This window comes from Carlito syrichta, unplaced genomic scaffold (assembly GCF_000164805.1).
Source record: "Carlito syrichta isolate Samal-C Ts95f unplaced genomic scaffold, Tarsius_syrichta-2.0.1 Scaffold305773, whole genome shotgun sequence".
NCBI classification, from domain to species: domain Eukaryota; kingdom Metazoa; phylum Chordata; class Mammalia; order Primates; family Tarsiidae; genus Carlito; species Carlito syrichta.
In genome coordinates, this window is record NW_007249869.1 from 675,560 (window position 1) to 701,611 (window position 26,052).

Genomic DNA, 26,052 nt, shown 5'->3' on the forward strand with positions numbered 1-26,052 from the left:
GGCAACAGAGTGAGACTCCAACTCAAAAAAAAAAAAAAAAGACAAAATGTGTGCTTCTCTGGTACTCATATTCCATTTTGGAGATAGAAGAAACAATAAATAAGTGTATGACTATGTGAATATAATTCAGTATATTATTTCAGATAGCATTATTTGCAGTACTTTAGCAGCAGTTGCTTATTTAATACATAGGGAACATAAAAACAGCTGGAAAGAAAATTTTAATAGTATAAATGGAATTAACAAGTATCATGTGGAATTTGCTTCAGAAGGGGTAGTCCACAGTGGTTAATGTGTTACCTTATCAGGAATGTGGAACTAAGTTGATGGGACAGAGAGAACAATTTTATTCTATAATCACTAAAGTGGTTTGGAGATTTTCCCAATGTTATTGGCAGGGTGATTTTATAACATAAACCATGACTTAGAGAGATAAAATGAGTCAGTAATCTTCACTGGAGTATAAAGTGTGAATGAGGTGGGAAATGTCATGGGAAAGGAGACCTTTTCTTGCATACTGGGGGTATTTCTTGGATGATTCCCTCCTTGGTGTCCACTCCTGGGCAGCATTGTCACATGCATTTATTTATTGTGAGGTTATGAGTTAATGACCTACCTCCATTGCTGCTGCCAGAGCAAAATGTTAGTTCGAGATCAAAACCCTATATCAAACATTGTTGAATTTCAAAATTGCTGAACTGCCCTTCACTGGAAAGGAAAGTGATATGACCTGTTCTGCCTTTCTCCAGGCACCTATAAAGCCAATAATTCTCCATTCATGTGAATCTCCTCTTGTCTTTATTGCCTCTGCCACTTTTTTCCACTCTTTATTATAGTTTCTTTGTCCGTCCTTGTTGTGTCATGGCTTTACACGCGTGGCTCAGCCTGAGCTTCAGGCTTTGTTCTCTCTGCTTTTTTATAGCCTTTTTGATGAGTCGCTGGGTAGTTCCAGCCTACACTATTGTCATTTGGTCGCATATTGTCTCATTGACCTAGAATTTTAGAAGGAAATGCAGTCTAGATTAGAGTCTCTGACTTGTACAGCCTTTTTTAAATTAAAAAAAAGAGAAATTCAATCAAAATGAAATAATTGTGTAGTTAGTAAAGAATCCAGGATAACTAAAATGTTAAAGCCTTTAGAATCGACTGATTTTAATGAGTAGAGAATGTGTGAGTTGTTCCAATGGGTTCATCTAAAGTACCTGCAAAAAATAGTTTTAGGTATGCGTAGTCATTCAGTCATTCTTCCACAAGTATTTATTGTAATCCTATAGAGTAATCATGGCTAATACTTAATATGCAGTATGCTTGCTATTTGCAAAACACCATTTAAAGCACTTCTACTCATGTAGTGCTACAAGTTAGGCACTGTGATTATTCCCACTTTACAAACAAGGAAACAGAAATTGGGGGAGAGTTTAGGTAACTTCCCCAACGCCACTTCCTCAGCAAGTGGCAAAGGTCGGATTCAGTGATCTGGCTCCAGGATTTCATGGTCTTTATCACTATGCTATGCATGATTTCTTTCTTTTCTTTTTCCTTTTCCTTTTTTTCTTGAGTAGGAGTCTCACTCTGTTGCCCAGCCTGGAGTACAGTGGCACGCTCACGGCCACTGCAACCTTGACCTGCTGGGCTCAGGTGATCCTTCCACCTCAGCTACCAAGTTGCCCAGGCTGGTCTCGAACCCATGGACTCAGGCAATCCTCTCACCTTGGCTTCCCAAAGTGCTGGGATTAAGGCGTGAGCTACCATGCCTGGCCAACTTCTTTCTTTATTGAACTTGTTATCTAGTAGAACCTGATCCATGCAGTTTTATTTTTAGGCCTTTTGAAGCAAATATTTCTTCCATAGCAAAAACAAGTCTTTATTCTAGCTCTGGCTGCATTACTACAAGATCCAAATTAATGGAGTTCAAAGGAAAGAAATTTAACCGTAGTTACCATGCCTCCACACTTGACATGTGACTTGCGTGTCAACAAGGTCTCCCATATCGACTGACACTTACATGTGATATTTGGTTATCGAGTTTAACTTGGGAAACACCTTGCATGCTTAACTACCTGCCGGTGGATTTTTTGATGCCATGGAATGTGTCAGAGTCAGTGGAGCATTGCAAGTTAATTACTTGTGTGCACAGCAGGCAGTGCTGAAAACAGGCAGGCACCAGCAACACAGAGGCAAGACATTGCGTGAGATACCTGAGATGGGTTGTGAGTGAATCCTCCTGATGAGTGGGGAATGGGGAACATCAAAAAGGCCAAGTATGGCACTGTTCTGATGGAATGTTGTTTCCGAGGGAATGTTGAACATTGTTTTAAGCTAGGGTATACTGATTGATGTGAGGGTGTCTTCTGGTGGCACTAGTGGAAATGTTTGAAAGGGATTCAAGATTTATAATGTCTCATCAAGACCATATGAAATACATGTTAAGATGACTAGGACCCACTGACATAGTTCCCACTTACATATTAGTTTTTTTCTCACTTTATTCATTCAAGAAAGATCTACTGGGTGTTTATTGTATGCCACCCCCTTTGCTACACACACTATATGTTCCCGTGGGGAGCAACCTGGACAGGTGGCTCTAGAATTTGTATATAAGATTCAGCTACTGCAGTGTGGGTAGAAGATGGATCCCTTAGGGTTTGTCTTGAAGCAACATTGGCATAGCAAGCCCTTGACTTCTGTATAGTTTGTGTGTTTATTAAGGCCACTTTGGGGAGGTATTTGGCCAAAGTTCTTTGCTAGCCATTTCTGCCATGATTCTTAAAGTTGTGCAGGTGGAAAGTAGGAGTTGACACAAACAACTAAGACTTGATTTCTTCCAGGTGGTTCAATGAAATAAAGATTAATGTTCCCTGAGGAAAGCAACATGGTTTTTTGACAAAGTAAACTATTCTGGAACAGGAGCTCAAGGAAGACTTTCTTGAAGAAGTGATACATATGCTCCAGTTTGAACGTGTGACACAGAGCCTAGACCTGAGTTGAGCCATTGTGAAACCATACACAGGGCCTGTTGCAAGTATCTCAGGTATGATCTGTCTCCATATTCCTGGCAGGGGAGATGGGTCTGTATGTGGAGCTTCTGATTATCTGCAATGTGATCTTTTGCATTGAACCATAAAGGCTTTTTAACATACTGGGCAGAGGAGAATGTTAAAAACCTCCATTAGAAATATTTCATTATTACTCATTTTATCAGCAAGACTTTCAATTCATTTCAGCTTTTTCAACTCCCTAATCTCCATTCTACTTGTCAGAAGTAGTAAGAAATATTAACCCACCATAGGAATGGTCTCACACCTCATTTCAAATGTTAGTAATGCATCAAAACCCTAAGACTTATATTAGCTGCGTTTTCGATGTCTAAATTCATTCCCTGACTGGGAAGGAAAGGTATATAGTTAAAAGCAGAAAAGGGCTAATGGCATAATAATTTATAATCATGGCCTTCTGATCAGAGATGAGTGACATTCTTCTGAATTTAGTACATGTAACTGCCACTGAACACTGATTATAAATTTGACTAATTTGAACAAAGGCTTTCCTTGTTGGTTAAGTTGGCTATGTCTATCTTGACTATTGGTGTAGGAAAAAATTTTCTAAAGTGGAATTTTTGGGTCTAAGTGAATGGATGTTTTTAAATATGTGTATATAAACAAAAATTTGTTAGTATTTTTGTGAATACCTATATATTTGTACATAAAAACTATTTTTATATTCTCTCTAGTGAACAGTAAAACAAAGATTTTAAATAATAATAAAAAATAGTATATGATTTAGTTTAGATAAAAGATTTTGTTCTTCTATGGAGAGATAGAGATGAGGAATATAGATGTTAAAATATGTTAAGCATGCCTTTTTGAAAGTTGAGTAAGAATGAGGAGAAATTCCTCACAATGACATGTTATTCTTCTATAAATAATTGCTTCTGACATTAAGCTAAATGGTTGATGTCATTTTGATCATAAACAATATTATATTTGGCTAATAAAATGGTCTGGACCCTTAAATGTAATGACTTATTTTACTAAATAAAATAATGTGATGTGGTGCTTTCTACAAATCATGGATATATAATTTGATATGCTGCTTTTTCTACTTTTTGTAATCATTTAGCTTGTCTAGTGGTCTATGTTTCAGAGCTATGTTATAACCCATGAAATAAGAATGCTCTCACATTGTTGGAACTGGCAGGGTTTTTGTTGTTTGTTTTATTTTGTTTTTTGAGTTGGAGTCTCACTCCATCGCCCAGGCTGGAGTGCAGTGGCACGCTCACGACTATCCCAGCGTTGACTTGCTGGGCTCAGGCAATCCTTCGGCCTCAGCCTTCCAAGTAGCCAGAACTATAGGTGCGTACTACCACGCCCAGCTAATTTTTTAATTTTTAATGTAGAGACGAGGTCTCACCAAGTTGCCCATGCTGTTCTCGAACTCCTGGGCTCAGGCAATCTTCTCACCTAGGTCTCCCAAAGTGCTGGGATTACAGGCTTGAGCCACCACGCCCAGCCGTGTTTTGTTTTTTTAATGGTCCCTTTTTGAAATTAAGAATAAGTATGTGAAGCCTTATCTGTGCATAACTCTGTTCCTTTCCTGAGTTGAATTATCTTAAGTTCTTAGATACTTTCTTACATGTAGACCCACTGATTTTTTGTGAAAATTGTGAAAGCTTTAATATATGTTGTGTGAATTTTTCTTAAAATGTTTGTGGTAAATTTCAGTGCCTCTGGTGTTATCTGAGAGTACTTCTGTCATTGACCCTGGTCATTATACTTTCTTATAAATACAGATTCTATGCATGGACATGGATTCTTTTTGATGTTTCTAAGCATGGTATAATACAGGTACTACCATTTTTGAGTTGACTTTAGCTATTTATTTAAGCCCTCTCAACTTTTCTTTCCTCATTTGGGAGGGAATGGTGAAGGAGGATGATTATGGTGATATTCCCTGGCTTAATGATGATATTTCAGGGGATTTTACAAAGAAAATATATGTTAACACAGTCAGTCAACTTTAAAGAACATTTTTAGGGTAATTACTCTCACAGTTCACCTTCATGTAAACTCTAAAGTTCTTTGATACATAGTATATATACTCTGCACTTTTTACTCAAGAGATGATGTAATATATGATTAAGACTAAGCGCAAACTTGAGTCTTAGATTCATTAGCATTTGTGTTCCCACTCCATGTGATTTAACTCCTTTATACATCAGTTTACACATCTAAATAATGGGATTGTAATACTCCAGTTGACACAAGATGGTGTTTGGAGTAAAATGAAACAATCCAGGCCAGCTGTCTGGCTCACTTAATGGTTCAATGATGGTAAGTTGCCAACAGCCACAGCGGGGTGTTTAGTGAATGCTAATCAGGGAATAAGGTGAGGTGGTTCTGGGATTTGTAAGGAGCACCTTTTACTTTAGAAAAGTTTTTCCGCCCAATACCCCACAGACTCTGTGACCCTCATTCCCTCTACCTTCCATCTACTTTGTGGACCCTGGTGAGCACATCTGGTCATCAGGACTAAAACATTTGGCATCCACCAGCTGCATATGGCCAACCTGGGGAGTAAATCACCTGGCCCGGCATGCCTCATGACTGGAATGGGATAGAAGAGATACAGGGATAATGTTTGTCACCTTGGAAAGCTGCCTTGGGTAGATGGTACACGCCCATGTCCCTTATCAGTCATACCAGTAGGATAGATTAAAACTGATATACAACTAAGGAGGTAGTTTTTGAGATTAATACATTTCCAAATGAGTTTGACATAACTTTGAGTTAAACTGTGAGTTAGATCAATCTTTAGCCATAGATTCCTATCATTCCTTTATAGCGCAAATAATAGTTCATTTGACTTCAGTCATAAATATTCTTAAGCAAGGTAATGAAATGCCACTTTTTGAACCCTGTGAGATGTATCTTCTGATTGATTGTATTTATAATGTCAACTCAAATTAATTTGATTCACCAGCATAGAATACCTAGGAGTGGCATTTTGGATGGCATTGAGAAACTCCATAGCTCATGAGGAAAAGGAAAGAATGATTTAAATTCCTTTCTCATCTTCTGACTTCTGTCTGTGTCATAGTGTTAGGACAAAGACCCATACTTAAGGAGTTTTCCTTTCTTCCTTGTTTTGAAAAATTACCATCAAAGAAATGCAGAAAACAGGGAAACATCCAGTGAAGCCTGAAGAAAACACAGTTGCCTTACTTTGCATTTGGTGTTAATGTTTGCTACTTTTGAGCTAATTTAATAGCTTTGTCTGCAAATCATAAGTAATACTTGAAAGGACAAATACCCAATGTGTGTTTTGCTTTGAAATCTTAGTTGTTAATGTGTAACAATTTATCCATAAATATGCAAAGGAAGAAACCCTTTGGGAGTAGAAGAAGTTGTTGGCATAATTAATTGTAAAGGTAGATTAGTAGTGGCATCTTAATTGTGATTTTTAAAGTGGATGTTCAAAATTTCTTTAAACTCTCAAAAACTCTAGGATCTGGATCTGTATCGTAAAGTAATATTTAATTATTGGCTTTGAACTTGGTACATCTGCAGTGGCAGGTTAGAGCAGAATCACCCAATAAAGGTATTTGAACCAAGTGAGTTAATATATTAAAAGTTACCCCCCAAACCCTCTAAAACCCACTTATTTCTGCAACCCACTAAAATCCCAATTCTGACAGGGCAGTTTTGCTCAATTTATGTATTCTCTGTTCTGTCATTATTTCATTAATGTTGCAGTGTGGTTTGAATATTAGTGAGTGGTAGTTTTAGGGAGTACTATTTCTAAAAGTGAATGGATGTAGGCTTATTATCATGGAGGGAAATACCTGGCCATGTCCTAGTGAAGGAAAGTTGAAAAACCTGGACTCATTGGGACTTTATCCAGCTATTCAGTGGATTATATTAAAAGTTATAATCATTCCTGGTTATCATGAAACAAAAGTAAATCATAGACTGATGAGTAACATATTCCATAAGTAAGTTGCTTCAGAAAATGTGTTTCTAGAAGTTTGACTACGTTGTATGACAAGAGAGGAGATGTAAAGTAGTTATAGTTCCAGTTAAAAATTCCTCTTTGGATCATTTGGTGTGATGGATTGTAGTGATGGTTTTACAACTCTATAAATTTACTAAAAATCATTGAATTGTACACTTGAAGTGGTTGAATTTAAGCATATATAAATTATACCTTAACAGAGTTGTTTAAAACCAACTCTATTTTAAAGTCAAACTACATTGTTGTTTATGTTTGTAGGAATACTTATTGACCTGTGTGTGTGTGCAGCAGTGCATGTAATGGACCCATTCTTGTCCTTATAGAATTTGTCTTCCAATGGGGGCAGTGAATGGACAACAATAAAACAAGAAGTGTGTACTATGTATTAGAAGGTGAGTGCGACAGAGAAAAAAATAGAAAGAGGAAGAAAGCACATTGTAAGAGGGGTTATAATTTGAGCGGCAGAGTAGGTCTTATTTAAAAAGTAACATGTGAATAATGATCTCAAGAAAGCGAGGGGTTGCTTGTTACTCTGGATAGACAGAGAGAAGAGCAGAAAAATGGTGAACATGTTCAAGGGACAACAAGGTAGCCATTTGGCTTCTGTAGAGGGATTACCAGGGAGTGAAGTAGGAGCGGTGATCAAGGAGGTAAATTGGGGCAGGAGGCAGATGTGTAGGGCCTTGGAGGCTATTTTTCAGTTCTTTGTCTTTTACCCTGAGTAATGTAAGATGCTGTTGGAGAGTTCATGCAGGTGAGTGACATGGTCTGACTTATGTTTTAACAGGATCACTGGCTGCTGAATTGATAATTGACTGAAGGAGGGAAGGGTGGGTCAGGGAGTCAGGGTAGGAGACAATTGCAGTCATCTGTAGGAGAGATGATGGTGGCATGGGTCAGAGTTTTAGCAGTTAGACATGGCAAGAATTAGTAGCTTCTGGATCTTCTTTTGAAGGTGCAAACTGGAACTTGCTGTGGTATCTGGAGAATAAGATACAAAAGGGGGAGTAAGATAAAGAAGGAGTGAGAGATGACAGCAAGTTTTTTTGCACTGAGTACTTGAAGGATGCCAATGAGATGGTGGAGATCACAACATGCAAATTTTGGAATGGAAGACAGATCCAGAACTTCAGGTTCGGATGTGTGGAATCTGAGATGCCTGTAGAGATGTGGAGCAGGCAGATGGCCTTGAGACACAAGTTTTGTGATCCTGTGTCTCCGAAGGCCTGCAACTTCTGCATGAGCATGTTGTGAGAGTTAGAACCAACATCTCTTTCAGAACAGTCGCCTTCCAAGCCTGTAGAAGAGTGTTAGGCTAATGATGCCAGGAATTCCTTTATCCATCCAAGTCTCAGAAGGAGCATGTATACATCTTGAGGTTCATGACTTTTGGGACAAATGAGGACTTTCACTTTCAGGCCAAGAGCTGTGTGGGAATGAAGTTTCACTCAACTATTGTCTGTGACAGAGAACAAACCAGTGGAGTAATTTGATTGATTTCTCTCAGCATCCTGTAATTTACTTCTCTTTGGGATCTTATTCCAAGAGAGGCAAACAGCCGTAATTTGGCCTATCCTAAAAGATATTCCAAATGAAATATTAAGCACAGCACTTCAAGTGATACTTAGAACCACAGTGGTTCAGATGTTTATTCATGTGACCTAGCTCAATAAGCATGATTAAGAGCCTGTTGCTTAAAGCAGTGTTTGTTCCTTATCAAATTTTTCCCCTTTTTTTTTTAAGTTAGGTGTTTTTGGAGGGAGTTGGGGGAAAATTTAATGCTAATAAATGAAAATAAGCTCTCCTTTAAATGTAGTCCTGCAGTTGAATACCGAAGCTACAAAGAGAATGAGAGTTGATTACAGCTTGCTTCATCCTCTTCTTTGTCCGGCTTCATTTGAAACTGGTTATTTTATATTGAGGCTTTGTCTGCATTAGCAGTTTTATCTGCAAGGAAAGAACTTCTAATTTTCTAATTAGAAGCACTTGTTTTTCACAACCAGGATTCAACCGTTTTGGAAATCACTAGGTGTTTTCTCTGGAATGAGAACTCCTGAACTAAAGCATTCCAGCTAAGTTGGTCAATATGGTGGGCAGGAATTGATACATGTTTGCATCATAGCTCTAGAATCTAAGAGGAAAAATGCATGTTCTGTCTCCTGCTTAGTCACAAGCTGTGGATTTTAACTTTTCATTTCCTATTTGTTCTGATTTTTAGGCATTACCAAATAGGATTCTTCATTGCAGTGTCTAAGAAAATGACTAATTTCTTCCCCTCCCCCATAAACAAACAAACAAAAAACTCTCAGACATGTTCAGAACCTTTCATGAGATTGTCAAATCATGCTCTGCTTTGCCTCTCTAATATATTATTGATTTTAAGTATCACGATATTAGTGATACTTAAAACATCTAGGTGAAGAATTACAGAACCACCCTGATGGAACATCAGAACATAGTTCTTCAAGGGCAGGACATATATTTGTAACTTCCTCACCTTTGTAGTCCAATGCCTGGCAAAGTGGGGCATTTGATAAATAAGGGCTGCATGAAATAAATCGGAGTATGTATATAAGGGGAATATTTAAAAAAGCAAACAAGTGAAAACATAAAAATGTTATTAGGACACCACATTGCCAGACCTTAAGCCAAAACTTTTTCATTTATTTCATTTCACCCTGTTAGTACACAGAAGTCTATGATTCTGTGATTTTAATTAGCTGTACATGTAACTTTTCCACCAGTTTTTCTTTCCATTTTAGTCTTACAATGTTTATGTCTTAATCTTCTCAAATTTAGTATGTTTTTTATGGAACATTTTGTCTTTCTCTCTGTGCCTGTCTTTAGACAACAAAAGCAATTGCTTACTCACTTCATTTCCCTTTATGCACCTACTGAGCTTTGTGCCCCACCTACAAACACATGGCTTTATTGAACATGTTAGTGCTTTTGTTAGTACTTTGATAATAATATTTTATTTACTGATTATGAAGAGCCAAGGTCAAGGATACCAGTAAGCTGTTCTCCCCAGTCTGTGGCTTTAGATGAGAGATCCAATCCTTTGTGGAACAACTGAGGTCAGTGTTTGGACCTAGACTTGGGATCTGAATTGGAACCGACCTCCAATTTTGGCTGACATCTTAACTGCCCAGAAGTACCTGCCATTTAAATCTTGTTATGGCGAGAATCTCCATAGTAAATGGGAATTTCAGGAGCCATCTGCCAGTTTGTTTGTTTTTTTGAGTTGGAGTCTCAGGTCTACTACTTGATTCATGGTATGATCTAAATATCAAATATATAGACTTTCTAGGATACAGTTTCTTCATTCATAAAATGAAGACAGTACTGTCATGAGCAATTAAGATAGTCTATGGACCTTGATTCATTGTCAGTGGTCTATGAATGCTAACTGTTTATAAAGAATGGACCAGTCACAGTGGCTCACACCTGTAATCGCAGCGCTCTCTAAGACTGAGATAAGAGAATTGCCTGAGCCCAGGTGCTCAAGACCAGCCTGGACAACTTGGCGAGACCGCATCTCTACAATAAATCAAAAAATTTGCTGGGTGTGGTGGTGCATGCCTGTAGTTCTAACTACTTGGAAGACCGAGATGGAAGGATCATTGGAACCTAACAGATCAAGGCTGTAGTAGCTGTGAGCATGTCAGTGCACTCCAACCTTGGCAACAGAGTAGTGAGACTTTGACTCAAACAAACAAAAATAAAGAAAAATAAAGAATGGAAGTGAAGTGAAGGGTTAAAATCTGCTTCTCAGGGGTGTGATCTTGGGCAGGTTAATTAATCCTCTGACCTTCAAATGCCATAACTATGGAACAGGGATAAAAGTGAAGTTTATGGCTTTCAGTTTATTTGCAAATTATGTAACATGTAATGGCATTTAGTACAAATGTCTGGTAATATCTAGTACTGAGTATCAACTCCTATACTGTTCTTGGCTATTTTCATCATTCTAAAACATATTTTCCTTGACCTCATTCTTGGGGATACTATATGGGGGCTCAGGAATGTGTGTTTTATTTTTAATGAAGTTCCCCAATGCATAACTCTCAACACTGGACTTTGGTTCAGCATTTTGGAACCACTGTCATCATCATCTATGGCCATGGCCAGTGGACTGCCACATCTCATCATTTAAATCTTGAAATGAAAGTGTTTTGCACTTGCAAATAAAATTCCAGATATTTTTCTGAGGTATACTTTTTGAAATGACATCCACTTTGTTTTTGTCAATATAAACATATCCTTTCTGCAACTCAAGTAGTTGTGCTTGTTTCTTCTCCATCAATGATCTATTTATCCCCTAAAAATATAATGATTCTTGAAGTTTAAAATATTTCCATCAGACATTTTATGTTGATCACAAATTTAGACACAATGAAAGACAAGAAAGCTGACCATTATTATGTTTTCACTTATTTGCTTTTTTAAATATTCCCCTTATATACCTACCCCAATTTATTTCCTGTAGCTCTTATTTATCAAATGTCCACTCTGCCAGGCATTGGGCTACAAAGATGAGGAAGTTACAAATATATGTTCTGCCCTTGAAAAACTATGTTATGATGTTCCACCAGGGAGGTCCTTTGTTACCCCCTGTTGTAGAACCCTGCAGTGTGTTGAAAAACATTACTAGATTTTCAAGTGCAACCGACATGTATTTCAGCAAGAGCCTTGACAGAATATCTTTTGATATTCTCAGAGTTGACACGGAGAAATGAGGATTCGTAATAGATTGAAAAATCCTTTCCAGGGAATTCTAGATAATGCACCACTGTAATGATGGAGAATTCTATCTCTGGCCCTGGCCTTTTGAGCATTTTTATCAAACAACTTGACAAAGGAGATGAATTTATTAAATTTGTGAATGGCATGTTGCCAGGAGGCATAGGTCAGAAATTGGATGACAATCAAGATCTCCTCCAGCTCCTGGGAGGTAAGAATGATGGTTGAAAATTAAACATAACATAGTAGAGAAGCAACAGGGAGTGTAGCATAATGGAAGAGTTGTAAAGACTTTGGTCCAAAACTGTGTCAGCTTTAGCTAGTTTCAATCGTCCATTTGTACTAATGAGTATTTTAGTAACTTACAGGGTTTTCACATGGGGTAAACATATAAAATAACAGCAAAGAGCATATTAACTTCTTGTTTTATGGTTATCTCATTCTTAGGTTAAAATAAAATATCAGCCTTAACATGGATCTGATTTTATAGTTACACAAAAAAGACTGGAGCATCTTTTTTCCCCCTCACATAATTCCATAATGCATTGTTCTTAGCCTTGTTGTTTATATATATCCCATCTCCCCATGAGCCTTTTTAGACATTTTCCCCTAATCACCTCCTAGTCCATTATCTGACCATGTACTCTTTGTATACCTGTGCTTTAAAGATAAAAAGAATAAAATTTTTTGACCCCCCAAGAATACTTTTACCCATTGGGGTGAAAGTGCAATATCACCCTGTGAGAACTTGTGCTGTGATATAATAAGACCTCAGGAGTTTTGGAATCCATTGACTGTGCTGAGGTCAAGGTTTCATAAGTGTGTGTCTGAATCATTTGCGTGTTTTTTGTTAAATACAGAAGTATTACACATATTCTCACAAGAAATAGCTTCCTAGAATGTGCCGGGATCTTTTGACTCTCATTCAAGAGTTAGTTGTCATTAATGGTTTAGGAAGTTTCTTATTAATCTTTGTCTATCTTCAATTGCTAGTTTTTTTTTTTTTGTTGTTTTTTTTTTTGAGTTGGAGTCTCACTCTACCGCCCAGACTGGAGTGCAGTGGGCACTCCCGGCCACCGCAGCCTCGACCTGCCGGGCTCCGGCAATCCTTCTGCCTCAGCCTTCCAAGGAGCTGGAACTACAGGCGCGCGCTACCACGCCCAGCTAATTTTTGATTTATTGTAGAGATGAGGTCTCGCCAAGTTGCCCAGGCGGGTCTTGAACCCGCGGGCTCAGGCAATCCACTCACCTCAGCCTCCCAAGGCGCGGGATTACAGGCTGAGCCACCGAGCCTGGCCATTGCTAGTTTTGATTTTTATTTTTTTCTTTATGTGATATGATATAATTCTGTACTAATAGCTCTGTAATTCGTTTTTTTTCCCCCTAGACTGAATGGCATCAGAAACTTATACCTTCATTTTAAATTTCTATGAATTTTTTTTAAAAAAATAACTTTTAAATAGGTAGTATATTTAGATGAGAGTGTTCAACGAGTATAAAAGAATAAGTAGTAAAAATTGCTCCTTCCTTTTTTTTTTTTTTTTTTTTTTAGTTGGAGTCTCACTCTGTTGCCCATACTGGAGTGAATTGGCACGCTCCCGGCCACCGGATCCTCGACCTGCTGGGCTCTGGGGATCCTTCTGCCTCAACCTTCCAAGAATCTGGAACAACAGACACACGCTACCATGCCCAGCTAATTTTTGATTTATTGTAGAGATGAGGTCTCACCAAGTTGCCCAGGCGGGTCTCAAACCCACGGGCTCAGTCATTCCACTCACTTCAGCCTGCCAAATCGCGGGATTACAGGCTGAGTCACCGAGCCCGGCTGCTCCTTCCTATTTCTTCTTCCTCTTTTAGTGTTACAGTGTCTTAAATATGCTTGCAGAGGTATTTTATGCATGACATAAATATATATATACATATTATATATATATATATATGGTCATTTATTTTTTTATTTTTTTAAACGCAAGTGGTAGCATTAATGTATGTTGGAATTTTCAACTAAAAATTTAAGTTGGCCATCTTTCTATTTTAGCTTAAAGAGGTTTTTGTTTCTTCCCCCCATGAATTCTAAACTATTCCATTACATTGATTTGCCATAATTTAGTTTGCTAGCCAATGAGTGATGGATATTTTTCTGTTTTTAGTCTTGAATATTACTGATATGACTAACCTTATGACATGACTCATGACTGTCATGACTAACCTTAACCTTGTATGAATGCAAGTATTCTGTAGGATCAATGTAGGACTAATACCAGAGTCTAACCAGTACACATTTGTGATTTTAATAGTTATTACCAGATTCCCTTCTATAAGGATTGTAGATATCAATCTCCCAGTAGTGATAAAATGACCTATTGATTTGAATGCATCTTTACTAATTATGTATAATCAAAAGTTGAATGTTTTGCAAATTCTTACCTGTACAGTTTTCATTTGTTTATTATTTTTGAGATACAGCAACTTTTCTTACATTAAGAGGCCTTTTGTATTTTCCCCTTTTTGGGGGGCTGTTAATTCATATCTTTTACTCATTTTTATATGGGGTTTGTGGTTTACTGATTTTTCAGAATCTCTTTGTATACTAACAAACTTTTCCTTTTGTGGTATGAATGGAAAACATGTTTTGCTGTTCGTTTATCTTTTGATATTTCTGCAATGTTGAAAATTAAGTATTCTTAGTGTATTTGATTTTATCAGTCTTTTTTGGCTTTGGGGTTTAGTTAATATGTAGAAATGTTTCCCTACTCTAAGTTTTCCCACAGCTGCTTGTACTTTTGTTTATTTCTTTTAAATATTTAAATATTAGATGCATTTGGGATTTATCCTAGAGTAAGGTTATCTACTTTTGAATCATTACTTGGCATTATATAATAAAAGTAGTTTGCTTAGCAAGTCCCTACTGATGGATATTTGCATTGGGTTCTTGGATATTACAAACATTGTTGAAATGTAATATGCCTTCTTGAAAACATATGTATTAAAATTGCTGGGGGTAGAGTATGCACATATACATATTATCTGTACCGTATTTCTGCTAGAAAAGCAGTATTTTTTGGTGAGTTAGAGCCGAGGTTAGCAAACATTTTTTTGTAAGTGTCAGATGATTAAATATCTTAGGATTTGCTGCCTTTTTTTTTTGTTGTTTTTACAGCTACTCAAATCTGCTGTTATAGTGTGAAAATAGCCATAGACAATATGTAAATAAATGGACATGCCTGTTTTCCAATGGACTTCTTGATCTGCCACTTACTATATGAGGGCACATTTTCTAGATTCTGAGCCTCAAACTCCTTGTCTGTAAACTGAGGAAACTATTACATATTAACACATGTTGTTGAAAGGATCGAAGAAGATAAAATGCAGAAAGGTTCTATTGCAGGAAATATAGTGAATATTCTCCAAAATGATGATACATTGTTGATGTCATTTGATAGCAGAACTAGGTCAAAGGAGTTAAAAGCTCAAGTTATCAAGACAAATTATGTTTTAATGCAATATTTTTGATGACTGATTTTTTTCCTTTTGCCTTAGAGTCCAATATGGCTTTGCACAGCACTGTTACTGATAATATTTTTATATAGCTCTTTGCTCATTATAAATTTTTTGTACTCATTTTAAATCTTAGAATGTTACTTCTTTTGATAACTGAGTTTTTGGTGAGTGCTTCATTTGCTTACTCTAGTCTTAGCCCTGTTGAACAGATACGTATTGAGAATAGGCCAGTCTCTGACATCATGACGCTTATTTTCTCATGGGCCTTATAACTAGGAAGAGAAAGTAGCAAGGCTAGAAAAATAAAAAGTGAGTGAGAGTGCTATTTTAGATAGCTAGGTCAGGGAAGGCCTTTCTGATTAAGTGATTTTTATCACTATTCTTTCTGGTAAATCCCTCGAATTTTTTTTCTAGGTCCCATTTATTGGAAGTTACTTACACTATGAGTTTATTGAATAAAGAAAAGCACAGGGTAAAGTCAGCTGTTCACAGTGTGACAGTGGGACACAGAATTCATCACGTTGTTATGGCTTTACCTCATAAATGTGGTGCTTTATGTCTAGACAGTTCCCCAGATAGCGGTTAATAGTTAATATATTTCGGAGCATACATTCTTCCCATTATAGTTGTCACAGGAAGGGTGTTAATCATCCTGTCTGCACCCTCTGAAGTGTTTCCGAGTCCTGCATCCCACCCACCCTAGGTCCCTCCACTGTTGAGTGAGTGCCTTGTGATACTGCTTTTAATTTCTTGTTCTTTTCTTCTCAGCCCTTATGTTGGTGAGTTGGTCTATAGATTCTTAGCATTCCCTAACACCAAACTCTCAAATTCTGTCTCTGGGGATTTTTCTCTTTTGTTACTTGTGATTGAAATTTCTCGTGAGTTGTTGCAGCTTATATTAAACAGAACATTGTGGAGCATAATACTAATATTAGAGTAGTCATGTGAAAAAGTCCTTCTGTGCAAAGACAGGAAATCCCAGCCGTGTTTAAATCAGACCTTAACCATCAGTTTTGTTTTGCTCTCTGGGATGCAGCTATGACCTTTACAGAATAATGCATGCTCACCTCAGCAAGTCTTTCCCACATAATAATTTGAGCTGTGGCATGTCTCTAAGGCAGAAAACTTTGGTGAGAGGCAACTGTTCCCATTAGGTATTTCATGGATTCTTATCCCATGACCTCTGTGTTACCAGAGTAAAAACTTACAGCAAGGGACTTCAGAGCTTGTTTCCTCTCCTTTTGTCTAAATGAGATCTTTAAAACCTTACCAAAGTTTATCCTTCTCTCATAGCAAGAGAGGATAGGGAAGAAAAAGACAGCGAGGATGGAGGAAGGAATCTGGCGATGTTATTTTTATATATTCCATCCAGCACGCATTCTTGATTTTTATCTTTATAATTTGACATTTTCATCTTAGTGATGAATGTTGAAAACATTACATAATTTAACTGTTGATCTTTTAAAACCCACATTCTGATTATATCCTATATTTGTTAGTTACAAATAGCAGAGAGCCTACTCAGGCAGGTTTAAATACAAAGGCAGTCAAAATGGAAAATTCTAGAGATAAAATTTAAATTTTAGCCACGGTTGGATCAGGCCTGCATCTCTATTTTCTTTCCCTTTCTCTTGCAATTTTACTTCTCATCTTTGGCCTTCCTCCGATTCCTTCCAGACTGCAGGTCATAGCACTCCCCTCCTTCTTCTTCATTCACATTCAGAGAGGAGAGCAAATTCTTCCCCCAGGCTCTGAACAAAAGTCTGGGCCTTGCCTTGTGGATAGTACTAACTTTAATCGGTCCTTTTGACCAGACAAACCTTCCAGGCGCTAATTGGCATAGACCTGGTTTAACACCCTTTTGTGACTCAACCTCCTGTCAAAGAGAATAGGACTCCACTAATTGCCATATGCCAGTCAGGTGCCATTTCTGCAGCTGGGGCTAGGTCATGCCATTCAGACCTTATTGTTTGGATGTGATTCCTAGAGGAAAGTATAATCATGTTTATTAAGCACATAGTATGGGCCAAGTACTGTTAGACATGCCCTTGGTGTAATAATTCATTTAATCCTCATCATGTTCCTGTGGTTACTTTCAGAAATGTATTTGGTGGGGTTTTGAGGATGGCTGGACTACCAGCAAATGTTTCGTTAAGTCTGTTTGATTCTTCCAGATATTACAGGAAGTGCTTTTACAGAATGTAGGACTCTTAGGAGTTTTAGAGATGATCTAATATAACCTGTAATTTATGTATAAGGAAATTGAATTTTTATAAAACATGACATGACACATTCAACTCTATTCTCCAGAGTTGAAATGAATGCAAAGAGCAAATGTGTGACGTGGCTGTCACTCTTGACACACATTGCTAGTTGATCTTGTGTTTATCGGTAACTAGTCTTACAATCTGTGAGTCATTTGGAGCTAACATGTGAGCTTATTTGCCGTCCTTGAACTAGAAGTCAAGTTGCTAGTCTCCTTGCCCAGGGTTCTTTCCATTATGCTGTGTTACTTTTTTGTCCTTGGATGGTTGTTTCTGCCGTGTTTGGATGAATAGTCATAATTTTTTTTTTTGAGTTGGAGTCTTACTCCTGGCAACTGCAGCCTCGACCTGCTGGGCTCCGGCAATCCTTCCGCCTCAGCCTTCCAAGTAGCTGGAACTACAGGCGCACGTTACCACACCCAGCTAATTTTTTGATTTATTGTAGAGATGAGGTCTCACCAAGTTGCCCAAGGCGGGTCTCGAAACCCTGGGCTCAGGCAATCCACTCACCTCAGCCTCCCAAGGCGCAGGATTACAGGCTGAGCCACTAAGTCTGGCTGAACAATCATAATTCTAAAGGAATAGATCTTTGTCAACTAGAGTATTGACTACTTGACAATGTACCTGAATTGAAGGTTGAAAATTTCAGGCCTGGAACTAACATCTCCATTTTTTAAACATTTAAGATGTTTGGCATTGGACAAGGAGAACTGTGAAGACTTTGCTAGTATATCAGATACTTGTTGTAACCAATTCCCTGTTGTAACTTAGAGAAGCAGAAATAAAGTTGGTCCAACCTTAAATGATGCTAGTTAAATTCTGAGTAAATAAATGATACCAATTATTGGTAGAAATTTTTCTTTTTTGTTTCTTTTCTTGGGGAGTCAGAGTCTCACTCTGTTGCCTAGGCTGGAGTGCAGTGGAATGCTCATGGTCATGCAGCCTAGACCTGCTACAGTCAGGTGATCCTTCCACCTCAGCCTTTCAAGTAGCTGGAACCACAGGTGTGTGCCACCATGCCTGGCTAATTTTTTGTTTTTTTGGTAGAGACAAGATCTCGCCAAAGTTGTCCAGACTGGTCTTGAACTCCTGAACTCAGGAAATCCTTTTACCTCCACCTCCCAACATATTGGGATTGCAGGCATGAGCCAATGTGCCTGGCAGAAATTTTTTTTTTTGAGTTGGAGTCTCACTCTGTCGCCCAGACTGGAGTGCAGTGGCCGCTCCCGGCCACCGCAGCCTCGACCTGCTGGGCTCCGGCGATCCTTCCGCCTCAGCCTTCCGAGTAGCCGGAATTACAGGCGCTCGCTACCACGCCCGGCTGATTTTTGATTTATTGTAGAGATGAGGTCTCGCTGCCCAGAAATTTTTATTAAATGTTTGGATGTGGGGTAGCTTCAGCTTGAAGGATACAACTTTGAAATCCCAAATATGCCTAAACATGCATGAGTACAGACTTTATGTCTTTGAAGGACCTCCAGGACCCTCCAGTGTGTGAGTTGTATGCAGGTTCATGGTGCATGCTTTAATAATGTCATATTGCATACCCGTACAGGCATTGCCAGTCAATCAGCTCCTTTTGAGCCTCTCCTCAGCCTCCAGGTCTATGACTCAGAAACTAAAAGGTGACCATTATTGGCATCTTCACTCTCTGTAATATTCTCCTCTTGCATAATAGCAAAATAAGCCACAGAGAAGCCTTCATTATAAAGATGAGAATCTGAGACCTCCAGTTTAGATATTAGTACTCTATCAAATTTTACCTGACATTTATTTTGTTGTTGTTGTTTTTTAATCTTTTTGAGTCAGAATCTTACTCTGTTGTCCAGGCGTGAGTACAGTGGCACAATCACAGCTCACTGAAACCTGGACCTCCTTGGCTCAGGTGATCCTTCTACTTCAGTCTCTGAAGTAGCTGGGACTACAGGCATGTGCCAGGACCCTTGGCTAATTGTTTTAAATTTTTTGTAGAGACAAGGTTTGACTCTGTTGCCTAGGCTAGTCTCAAACTCCTGGGCACAAACAGTCCTCCTGTCTCAGCCTCCCAGAGTGCTGGGATTACAGATATGAGCCACCACATTCAGTTCTAAAATTAGTTTTACTGTCTGTTCCTGAAGTAGACACCCTGGGAAATTAGACAAATAATAGTTGGTATTTTAAAAGTGAACAAAATCGTTCCTATTTATGTAGTTATTGCCTGGTATTATTTCCAGTGTTGTAGTTAGTACTTGATAGTTTCCTTAAAGCATGCTGTTGACATGAAATAGGTGAATGAAGTTTTTATACCTAAAATTAAAAAAAAAAAATTTGCAAGTATATTTGATTATGTAGAAAGTTAACTGCATTTTCTTAACTGGCTTAAAATTTAAACTGTTTCTATCGAAGTTGAACAACTTTATAACTAAACATGAATAAAATAAAAAATAGTGGTGAGCAGCAATATGAATGCTTTTTAGCACTTTTCCCATTTCTCATATACATGACAGTAAATGCACAAAAGATAATTAGGCTGCCAGTACTAGAGAATGCAAAATAATTGTAAGTTAAAACCCATAAAGTTTTAAAATTAAAAATGGAATAAATTAGATTTCGGAGAAAAGGCATTAATTATTATAGTAGGTAAAAAAATGAAGACATATTTTTGGGGTTGTTTGCTGTTGGTTAAAAGTAGACAACAAGATGCAGAGTTATAAGCCTAGATCTGGGTCATACTTATAATATAAGTTTATTGAAGGAGACATTAATAAACATACTTGACTAGAACCAGCACATAACATGTATATTAGTTTTGTTTTTAATTAGTTTTAGACAGAATTCATTATTTTTAATGGCTTTTCATTAGTGAATAGAAACCATTATTCGGATCTATTGTGGTAAAATAAATTCAAGGTACATGCTTATTTTCAGCAAAGTACCTCTTATGTATTTAAAGAAATCATTGTTGGGAACATGAAACATAGATGGGTATTTGAAATTTCTTACTTTTAGATAAAAGTATGATTTATATGCTCAAAAAATACAACTTTTATCACAGGTCAGTTATTAGCAGAGACCTAAATTGAAGTGAGACTGTTGACTTAAAATGTAGAAGCTTCTTAGAGCTCACCAGTTATATTTGTTCTTATTTGGACTTTTTAAGTAGTATTTCTGGGTGTGGGGGTAGAGAAAAATTAAAATGCTGCTCTCAGATTTTTATTTGATATTTGTTTCAACAGAATTGACTGATATTGATTTAAAATTTATACATGTTGACCAAGTTCTTTGGTCTAAATCTACCTGAAGATGGCACTGAACATCAAATAGGGTCTCAGACAGGAGACTAGATTTATAGTATTTGCCATTGTTTTCACATGGGAAATTCTGTCTCCTTTAAACAGACCAGTTGGAATTAATCTCCAGTTGTGTGATTTATTCTCCTTCCTGTAGAAATATGGCTTCTTGATGCTAGTCTCCTAATTTGTAGCATCTGAAAATGAGAAAAATACAGTGACTTGTTAATGGCACACTGAGCAGGTAGAAGTGGGTTATTTTAATGCACAAATGAGCCATAAATTAAGTTAATATTTTTTATTGCAATTATTAAAATGAAATTTCTCCAATTTTGTACATTATAGAGTTTTTATATACCCTTAAATTGTGAAATATCAACCAACACAAGCTTGCTGGTTTTTTTTCTTTATCCTAGTCTCTCTTTTCTTCCATCTTTGCTCTGTGCAAGCTATTTTTTCCCAGAAAGCATATGACAACAATCCCAGTATTACCCGTACATCAGTGGCCATCTCCCTCATCTATCATGCCTTGGGCATGCCCTGAATCATACTAATAAATCTAACAAAATCCATATATTAAAATTTAACCTGTTTAACAAAATTTAGATATTATTTGGCTTTTATACATTTCATGAGTATTTCTTCCCTTTTTTGCAGAGTGACCACAAAAGTATAACTTTTTGACAAGAATCTATTAGGAAATCAATACTGATATATTTGTTATTTACTGAACTCCAAACTTCATTCAGAGCTCATGAGTTTTAGTTTCCACCAATCCACTTGGAAAACCATTTGTTTTATTGTCATGACTTTGACATTTTTGAGGCGTACTTATAAAGTATTTTGTAGAATGTCCCCCAATTTGGGTTTGTCTCATTTATTCCTCTTGATTAGACTGGGGTTATGAATTTTTGGAAAGAATACTGCCAAAGGGATGTGTCCTTCTTATCACATCCTATCAGGATATCCATGATGGCCACATGACATCACTGGGGATATTATCCTTCTTCCATTGGTTAAGGTGGTGTCTGCCAGGCCAGCCCACTGGAAAGTTACTATTTTTCTCTCTCTATATTTAATTATTTGCAAGTTACGTCATTTGTCTGGCCAAAGATGGGATTAAGCTCCATTTCCCAAAGGGACAAACTGTACTTTTGACTCTTGGCGTCTGCCCAGGTGGGAAATACCTGGGTAAGATGACTAGGGCCAAGTAAATTTCTCTGCACCTCAGGAAGTGATTTCACTGAAGTCACTCAAGTCAAGGAAGTATCGCTTCCTCTGTAAGTCCTGTCCCAGGGGAGGTGGGCCGCTCTTCTGTCTTTGCATACCATAAAATACCTGTATCTACTGACCATAGTCCTTTAGTTTATGGTTGGGCTACATGTCTGTTTCATTCATTATATAGTCAGTTTCTTGAGAGCCTGCTGTACGTTTTATATCCCAATAACAAAGGCAGTAATTATAGCAGACAGCACTTATTGAGCTTTCATTGTTTGATAATACTATAAGTATGTTACATGGATTATCTCCTATAATCCTCACAACCATCCTTTGATATGGACACCTCATTGGACAGATGAGGAGGCTGAACCACATTGGACACCTCATTGGACAGATGAGGAGTACAACCACAGTTGTCCAGGGGACCCCAAGGGAACTGGGGCACCCTTGCATCCATTTCTCAGCACTGTGTCTGATACTGAGCCAGTGTTAGAGTCTGTGTTTAAATCAATACAGTGACAGATTGATCGTTAGACTAAATTTTCTCTTTGATTGACCTTCTTTCATTAAAGAGGCCTGTTAAAGCATAGGGGGAAAAAAAAGAAAGAGGTTTTAAAATAATTATTTTTCACAAAAGACATTGAAAGCAAAGGTTCTACTGCAGCCTTTTTTTTTTTTTAAACCAAAACCATAGTTATCTTTGTCGGGCTTGTTAAATTTGCCCATGGATTCTTCCATGCACATCACATCTTTGTAGCTTGTTTTACCTTGTCACAGTTCAAGCTAATTGAATATATTAATGAAGAAAGAAAAGGAATATTTACTTCTAAAGTTAACAACCTGACTCAAGAGACAAAAGGAGTGTGGAATACTTAGTAAGAAGTCAATAGATAGATATGTAAAATAATAGTAAAAAATACATAAAGAATATATTGTAATTTCGTTAGAAGGCAGAATTCTGTCACTCTTTAATCTCTTTTCCCAATTCATTTATATTTACCTAAAAAATTTGTGTTGAGGGCTTACTGCATGTGAGACCAACCTCTGTGTGTCCCTCACAAAGGGACATTTACACCAAGATCAAACCTTTAGCCAAGAGTTTTCGGCTGCATTTATTGAATTCATTAAAAAGAAAGTATTTGTCATCATAGGTTGACTGAGAAACACTGTTAGATCCCTTTGGTACTTAGAGGTTGGCAGTATGTCTCCATAAAGATCTCACTCCTACAAGAATTGTAACAGGTGAGAGGAAAATTACTTTTGGCAGTCTCCACTGGCCTATGGTTTCTGCCCCTGCCCCACCTCGTCCCTTTTGAGAATGCAGCCTTGTATATTAGGTTATGTCAGCATTGGTGTGCTGTTCAAAGGATCTTGCTGCCAAAATGCAGATATCCTACTCATTCTAAGAAAGAGTCAATAAAAGGAAACTGAAATGCAAATGGCTTCTCCTTTTTAGTTTAGATGGGTAATGTCATACCTGAAAGAGGGTGGATTCTTGCTAATTGTTTATCCTCTCCCAACTAGGTTTAAGTTAACCATAGTCTTTATTTAGTATCATGTTTTTTACTTAAAAGTATTTATTCAAAGTTCTGAAAAACAAAGCATTCAGTACTGTGAGACATGTGCAACTGCAAATGATTAATGATATAATTCTCAGTCTTTCATAAAGTGTCTTAACACCAAAGAGATTTATATAGTGTGGAATGGCAATGGTGCTTCGATGTGAGAATAGGTAATCAATACCTGCAAGCTTGGAAAAAGTGTTCTACTTCCTCCACTAATGACATAGGGGTTTTTGCAAGGCAAGGGTGTCTGGAGCATGAAACACTCCAAAGAAGAATTAATTTAAAATTTGAAGTGGAAGATCAGTTTCAATTAAAATTGCACTTGAACGTATACTGGATGGAATTGTGAAAGCAAGCATGTAGTCGGCTTAAATCTTCAGATTGTTACTAGAGAATAAATGAATCCCACTGGTATGAACCCTGATTATATTTTTATAGAGTGCTAAATTATATTTCACCCATGTCTGGAAGGTTAGGAGAAATAATATGAATGGCAAGTATACTTTTCTGACATTGCAGAGTATTTTTAATATTATTATTACTAATAGGATAATTATCAGGTGTCTGTGTTTTTACAAATGATAACTTGTATCTATTATTTGGAGTTATATATATTTGGATTTATTTTATTGTTTCCTATACCAAGTTTTTTCACTGAGCATGATTTTATTGCACAATTACATTTCTAGAAGGCATTTTACTTACACACGATACTAAAACATTAGATGCCATAATTTGAACATACAGGCCCAATTGTGGTTAACCAAAACTCATACTTTGGTCAGCCATTTAATATGTCAATAATCACTGTATTAGTTTTTCAATGGATCCTTTTGGCGTCTGAAAGAAAAATTAAGCTGAACATTATAATTGGAGCCATTCCTTATATCCCCCATCCCTATTTTTTCCTTCAAATATATAGATGCAAGGTGAAAATACAATTTGGCTAGAGTATATACAAATGCGTACTCTGTTTATGACTCATCACAATCATAGGGAATTTGACGAAGAGTTGAATAAATGAGTGAAAAGCCCTTGACATTTCCTAATTTACTTGAAGTCCTACAGTAAAGAAAATGGTGTTGTTAACTTTTTCTAGATGGTATCGAGACACTTGTAAATGACTTAAAAATGTCCCAAGGTTGCTAGATCTTTGCCAATCACCGAACATGTTCTTTCTGATAGTCTGTTTTTATCTTACTCTTTGGGATGAAGATTAAGGAAAATGACCCAGGCATTAGAGTAAGTCCAAGGCATTTACCAGATAGCAAGAAAATGAATCATTTTTAAGGAGCTATGTCAATTGCTCTTGCAGCCATGAAGCTTCTCTTACCGTGACTGAAAAGATTTTCTGTGATTGTTTCTTTTTCCGTGGTACCATTGTTTCTGGCTGCTGTGAATTATATCAGACTTAGGAGCATGGGGAACATCATAGCAAGGGATTGAGTGTTGGCAGGATAGTCACTAATGTTGGCTCTTATTTAGTGGTAGGGAGGCTTACCTAGGGTTTCCTTGCATCTTCTATTATACAGGGCTAAGTATATGAGGAGGCACAAAAATACCCATCAACCAGTATTTCTGTATATGTGTGTATATACACACACTAAACTTTATTGATTGGGAAGCCTGTGTTTTACCTTCTACAAATTATAAAATTTAAGATATTCTATATGTAATTCTCAAAAAGAGTTTCATCTTTTGTAGCAAAGCTTGTTTCTTTTCAACAAGGTACTCCTGCTATGTTATGTCAACAAGGTTAAAAGTAGGGTGCAGAAAATCTAAGAGCTTGTTACCAACTTAATAGACATTGCTCCCATATTATTAATTTCCAAATAGGGCAGAGAGGCACATGTGGTATGTTTTCTGTACTCATGCCTGTCTGGTTACCCATTAGAATTATGCTTTATGGTTGCACTCTCTTCCTTTATTTCTGTGGCATATGTTCACCCCCTCCCCCAAATTATTTATTTATATGAGTGCCCAGTTCAATCTGAAGGTAACTTGACACCTTCATCTCCTATGAGGGAGAGAGAGTAAGAAGGGGAGATAAGTGTCTTAACACTCACAGGTACAAATGATAGCCAAACTGAAATATCTTTCCCAGTTAGCCAATGGAGGAAGCTACCCTGTTGGCCTCCGTCACTTGTAATGACTCTTCACGCAATCTTGTGTTGCTTTTAACTGTTTTTCCCTTTTCATGTTACAAACTCCTGCAGGTTAAGAAGAAAGTTGTATTTAGGATATTGTTCACAATAGCCAAACATGCCAAGTTGATTAAGGTGCTTTCTTGTGAATAAATGCTCTGCTTATTTTAGGAAACTTATTTCAAATTTTTTAGAAATGTGAACCACCCTGACAGCCCTTCTGTGCAACTCCCTTAATCTGATTAAAGATAAAGTTAGCAAATGTTTGATTGTAAATCAAGATGCAAAATTATCTTAAGTAACATATCTTTTCTGAAATCTTGCCACGTCAAGC

The 26,052-nt window shown here is 37.3% G+C and overlaps 1 protein-coding gene across 1 annotated transcript in view; it reads left to right on the forward strand.

Annotated features, from left to right (window-relative positions):
• The window catches only part of LOC103264935 (receptor-type tyrosine-protein phosphatase gamma-like), a 713,831-nt gene that overhangs the window by 394,207 nt on the left and 293,572 nt on the right, over positions 1–26,052 (forward strand).